Consider the following 6433-nt stretch of genomic DNA (forward strand, 5'->3'; position numbering starts at 1 on the left):
GAAAGACTTCGCGCGCACCCTAGAGTTCGAACCTTAAGGATTTTGCCGGAACCCCGCATCCGACAGACATAATGTTGTACCTAGCTAGGATGCTTGGCCCACCACCTCCCACTTCGTGTTAGCGGGGCGGATGCACGTAATGATTGATACTTTGGTCATACATGCATGTGGACATGACCTACCATAAGACGGGCCAATGAATCTTTCGTTTGGTCAAATGACAGTTGTTGTTGTCGATAAACCGCTTGGGCCAATAGATTGAACCATTATAAACATCGCACGAGAGGGACCACAAAACCAGCACCTCTTGCATGCGGCCCAAAATGATGTACGTTGGGAAGGGGTGATGTGTGTTTTCAATATAGAATAATGTACAATTTAATTGTGGTGCCTACCTCTCGATACAGACAACAACCATGAAGGCAAGGTAGTTAAGGACGAGATACATACGCAGGATTTGATGTAGGTCGAACCCAGCAATCCGAGCATCTGGGAGGGAATCCTGACAACGCATGAGCTCGAGTTTTGGTTGACCGACATTTGACGGTGACCGGCCCTAACATGAACTAGGAGGAATCCATTCATGGCAAACACATACCCCTCATTATCGGTCAAAGGGATGATAAATATACACTCGGGGAGCCCACATATATCCGCGTCGTCACAAAAAACTGCACAAGGGCGATGTGGTCGATCAGAAGACCCTATATACACTGCATGCGGCCCGAAAATATGTATGGGTATGATGGTGTATGATGTGTTTAAATCCCAAATGCACAACTTCAATGGGCCACGCCAAGTACATTACAAACCGAACACCGTACCTGACTCCAAGCCTGGTTCAATACCTATGATGTCAGTTTCCCAACTTCGAGGCGGCAACGGGGGGGGGGGGGTCGTCCCACGCATGCGCTCAAACTTTATTTTGTCTAGCATGGGACACATCTATATATATCTATACATATATACATCTATATATACATCTATACATCTATATATACATCTATACACATATATAGTGTGCGAATAACTATGAAAGTTGCTCGTTGGATGAAGCCAATCCGACGGTACAGAGATAGCAAATCCGAGCACTACTGGCCGTTGGATATCATCTACATTCCACCAGATTCTGCCACATGTACAATCTAGAAGACTCCATGCTTGAACTTAAGCATAATGCACAAACCTCTAAACACAAGCACTTCTCCTTTGTTCTCTAGAATCTTCCATATCTTAATTGCCCAAACCTTTTTTGCTAAATGAATTGTCACTATTTTTTTACCTTTACAATGCACAATTCCATGAATCTTAAAATAGTTTTTTTACAAAACTAATTGATTTTGGATGAGATGAACTATAAGAATTAAACGAACATCTACATCATGCATATCTGGGAGAAGAGGCGGGAAACCAATGAGAGGAGTGGCGAGAAACGGTAGCCTGTTTTGAGTGAAAACCTACCAGAGAAGGAAGCGTGAGCTACACGACGCATGCGCATAGTGCTTACCCATGTACTGCCAAAAGGGCTCAGGGTTGCCGTTCGATCTGGGAGCATCCAAAGGTGCACGCATACGATCCGTGGGGTTTGGGTTCTGGCCAGTCAGAACGCAGGGCTCAGATCGCGCGCGCAGCGGGGGGAATATCATACGGAAACCAACATTCGGTGGAAACCGGTGAAAACCACGAGAAAAAGATGTTTTGAAGTTTAAAAAAAATCAAAAAAATGCGGGATGTTAAGACGATGATGTTTTATTGGCACACAAAATTTCAAGTAGAAACACATTAAGAGATGTGAGCTATGAAAAAGACAAAATCAGTGTTGAATAGTGCCGAATAGTAATGTCACTATTCAGGGCGGAATTTATCTTTTTCATAGCTCACATCTCGTAACGTTTTTCAACTTGAAATTTTGTGTCGCAATAAAACATCACCTTCTTAACATCGCACATTTTTTCAGATTTTTATGAAACTTTAAAATATGGTTTCCACGAAGTTTTCATTGAATATCGGCTTTCGTGAGTGAACCGTGTGCTATTTGAAAACATTTCGTGCGAAGAATGTCGGTTTTTAAATCCCCGTAAATCCAAAACTAAGCTGAAAATCGTGAAACCCGCCATGGTGTCACGACATCGCACTTATATGTCAAGGAATTTTTTTCGTCCATTGTGGCGCAAGTTTTATTACAAGCCTCTTACAAACGGGAGCTTCTCTCAAAGAAGCCTCGTGGTTCCGATAGGGAAACGTGTCCCCCTTGTGGCAGAAACGTAATCACTGCCTCTTTTCACCTTGTATTTTCTTCTACGGGCAACATGGAACGACAGGATATCCGTGCTGAAATTAAACTTATTCAAGGATCGTTTGGCCTTTTTATACAATAATTGAGTTTCCTAGGCATTTAATGTCCATAATTAAAATCTGAACTACAAATACATGCTCCAGTTCACCAAAATGGCTAGAAAAATTGTACATGTGTCCTTGGGTGCATGTTTAGGTCCCATGCCAGGAATGGGAACGAATTACAACCGTACTGGTGTCATGGCTCATACTCAAACATTTCGAATCTCGGTTTTTAAGTCCCCATAAATCCTAAACTCACCAGAAAGTCATCAAAGGTGGCATGGTGTCACGTCATGGCACATATATGTCGTGGTAAAAACATTGTCCAATTTGGGCCAAGCTTTATTACAAACCTCTTACAAAAACTGGAGCTTCTCTCAAAGAAGCCTTGTGGTTCTGATAGGGAAACGTGTTCCCCTTGTGGGCGCAACGTAATCACTGCCTCTTTTCGCCTTGTATTTTCTTCCACGGGCAACATGGAACCACAGGATATCCGTGCTGAAATTTAAACTTATTCAGGGTTCGTTTGGCCTTTTTATACACTAATTGAGTTTCCTAGGCATTTAATGTCCATAATTCAAATCTGAACTACAAATACATGCTCCAGTTCACCAAAATGGCTAGAAAAATTATACATGTGTCCTTGGGTGCATGTTTAGGTCTCATGCCAGGAATGGGAATGAATTACAACCGTACCGGTGTCCTGGCTCTTCCTCAAACATTTCGAATCTCAGTTTTTAAGTCCCCATAAATCCTAAACTCACCAGAAAGTCATCAAAGGTGGCAAGGTGTCATGTCATGGCACATATATGTCGTGGTAAAAACATTGCCAATTTGGGCCAAGCTTTATTACAAACATCTTACAAACCGGAGCCTGTCGCAAGAACCCTTGTGGTTTCGATAGGGAAATGTGTCCCCTTGTGGGCCAAACGATAATCATTCCCTCTTCTAGCCTCGTATTTTCTTCTACACGCGACACGGAACAACTGGAGATTCGGGCTGAACTTTGAAATTATTCAGGGTTCGTTTGACCTTTTTATTCAGTAATTGAGTTCTCTAGGCATTTAATGTCCATCATTCAAATTCAAACTACAAATACATGCTCCAGTGCACTAAAATGGCTAGAAAAAATGTACATGTTTCCTTGGGGTGCATGTTTAGGTCCCATGGAACGAATGGGAATGAATTCAACCGTCTCGCCGTCCTGGCCTGGCCACAAACATTGTGAATCTCGGTTTTTAAATGTCTGTAAATCCAAAACTCACCGGGAAATCATGAAACTTGGAATGGTGTCACTACATGGTATATATAATTGTCCAATTTGGGCGAAGCTATATTACAAGCCTTTTACAAATCGGAGCCTGTCGCAACCCTCGTGGTTCCGGTAGGGAAACATGTCCCTCTTGTGGGCGAAATGATAATCGATGCCTCTTCTCGCCTTAAACTTTGTTTTCTACAGGCAACATTGAATAATAGGAGTGTCGGGTTGAAATTTGAAATTGTTCAGGGTTTGTTTGGCCATTACTAATTACTAAGTTTTCTATGCATTTAATGTAGTCCATAATTCAAATTTGAACTACAACCACATGCTCCAGTGAAGCAAAATGGGTGGGAAATCAGACATGTGTCATTGGGTGCATGTTTAGGTCTCGTTTAAGGAATGAGAATGAATTACAAACTTGTCGTCGTCCTGAAACAATGACAATCTCGGTTTTTAAATCCCAGTAAATAAAAAAGTCACCCAAAAAACATGAAACTTGGCGTGGTTTCATGACTTGGCACATATATGCCGTGGTAAGAAAAATCGTCCAGTTTGAGAAGAGGTGCACACATTAGTAGCCAACGAAGTCCTTTTTGAAAAAAAAGCTGACACGTTAATATCACAAACGGTTGTATTATATTTACTGTGTCGAAATTTAACCATACTCGGTGGCGTGCGTGCAGATGTTTGATTAGACGGGAAAAGCACGAGAAGTCCGCCGTGCAGCTTCGACGGGACGCGTGCGAGCAGTCCGCCGCGCAGGCTCGACGGGATGCGTGCATCCTGTCCACCTCGCAGGCTCGACAGGACACGTGCGAGCAGCAAGGCCGCCCATGCTCACCGGGAAGCGAGCTCTTTGATCTCCATGCACCAGCCGCCGCCCGCCTCGCTCACAACTTCTCCATTAATGGGTTAATTAAAGCACCTGGATGGAGGGTGTTTGCTTGTGATCCCATGGCAGCATTTGCTTTGTTCGTGTTTTCAACTAGTATTCCGCCCTAATTTAAATTGCCACATAGGGAAACTGATAATACGACCACAAATAAAATGGCAACGGATAATACGAAGACAAATTTACAATGGCGCACATAATAATTGTCTTACATATTTCGGATAATTCAAAATGCCACATGCGGCAAAGCCCGGAAGACACGGGGGCAAGAGAAGAAGGAAATTGCAGACAACGATCTGGGTCGCTACTGTCTCTACTTGTCGATGGATCGCCGGGCGGCGAAATCCTCCAGCTCCTTCTTCAATTCCTCGCGACTTTGCTTGAAAGCAGCCACGGATTCCTCCACCTCCTGCTCGCGCTCGATCCAGAGCTTCCTCAAGCCACCCATCAGTTCCTCGACGACCTCTTTCAGCGTCATCTCCAAGGCACTGCTCTGCTCATGCAGCATCTTCCATACGGCGGCCTCCTCCTCCTTCTCGGCGACCAACTTGAGGAGCTTCGCATTGTCATCCATGAGTTGCTCGACGAGGCCGATCGCCTTGTCAACCGAGGCATCGCTGATCTTGAGCAGCTTCATCAAGCCATCGACCAGCTTCTGCTGCGTAGTGACGCCAGCGAGAATGTCGTCGTCGCCGGCGAAGGACTTCAGGAATGTCGGCTCGTCGCGATGGCCGACGCCGCGAAATGCGCTTGTGAGAGCCCTCGCGTGCCCGTGAGAGCTTGTTCGAGGGCTCCGCGGTGCGCCCGGACATCTCTGCTGCGGCTGCGGCTTCATGGCGGGACCTCTCTAGTGCTTCTGCAGCCTTGGTCTTTGCTGCCTGGTTATATGTCCACCCTAAACTCCTCCTACCGGTCATGGCGGAACGACTTGACAGAGAAAACCAGTTTTGTGGGTGATGAGGAGAGGAACTGTGAAGTAATTTTCGAGTGGGTAGTTTTTATAGCCCGGTGCTAAGTGTGAACACATATTAGTTTGAGAGGTGTGAACAGATTTGCAATTACTTATTGCGTTGTAATCAGCAATGTGACGAGAAACAAGGTCAAAATTTATTGATGGCAGAAGTTTGACCACGTGGTTGCTCGCCGTTGAGGCGGCCGCGGCGCGCTCCGCTCTGGCATCCCTGCGCGTGCTCTGCTTGCCGTTGAGGCAAAGTTACAATGACAACTGTTAATAATTCTTAATAATTGTCTTACATATTCAGGATAATTTAAAATGCCAAATGCGGAAAGGCCCAGAACACTCACGGCCTACATATGCATACAATTATAATAAAATATAAGCTAAAAGGCTGAGCTGGCGGCCTTCCGACGATGGTCTTCTCGGACTCCATGATCAGCATAGTACCCTTGCAGACGTTCACTTCAAGTGTCCCGACCCGCCTCCGCCTACGGAGCTGCTGGCGCTGATGGGAGGCTCTTGGGGCTGCTGGGCCTCTTCCAGAAGAGCTTGTCAGCGTGCAATCGCGCACAAGACAACTCTGCGGAACCGCTCCGTTTCCATGTCTCTGGCCTTGTAGCAAATTCCGTCGATCACCTGCATCCTCAAGATATCACGTTGGCGATGTTCTACTTCGTCGGGGACATCACCTCCTCCAAGGATGCGCTCGAGCCTTGCCACCACATCATCGGGATCGAGGTTGACATGGCCGCCGCGGGCAATGATGAAGCCGCAGGCTGCCTTTGTCTTGTCTGAATCGCAGAGGTCCTGTGCCCATTCCTTGAGGGGCATCAGGCTCTCGATGAGCACTGGTGACGGTGGTTCTTCGGGTGGGTCGTCGATCATGCCGCCGAGCAGCTCTGGATCTTTTGCACGGTGGACGGCAAACTACTCATCACACCTCCTCTGCAATATGTCGATTGTGCTCCCAAGGACTGTGACGCCG

The sequence above is a fragment of the Triticum aestivum genome, chromosome 5D, assembly GCF_018294505.1.
Source record: "Triticum aestivum cultivar Chinese Spring chromosome 5D, IWGSC CS RefSeq v2.1, whole genome shotgun sequence".
Lineage (NCBI taxonomy): Eukaryota > Viridiplantae > Streptophyta > Magnoliopsida > Poales > Poaceae > Triticum > Triticum aestivum.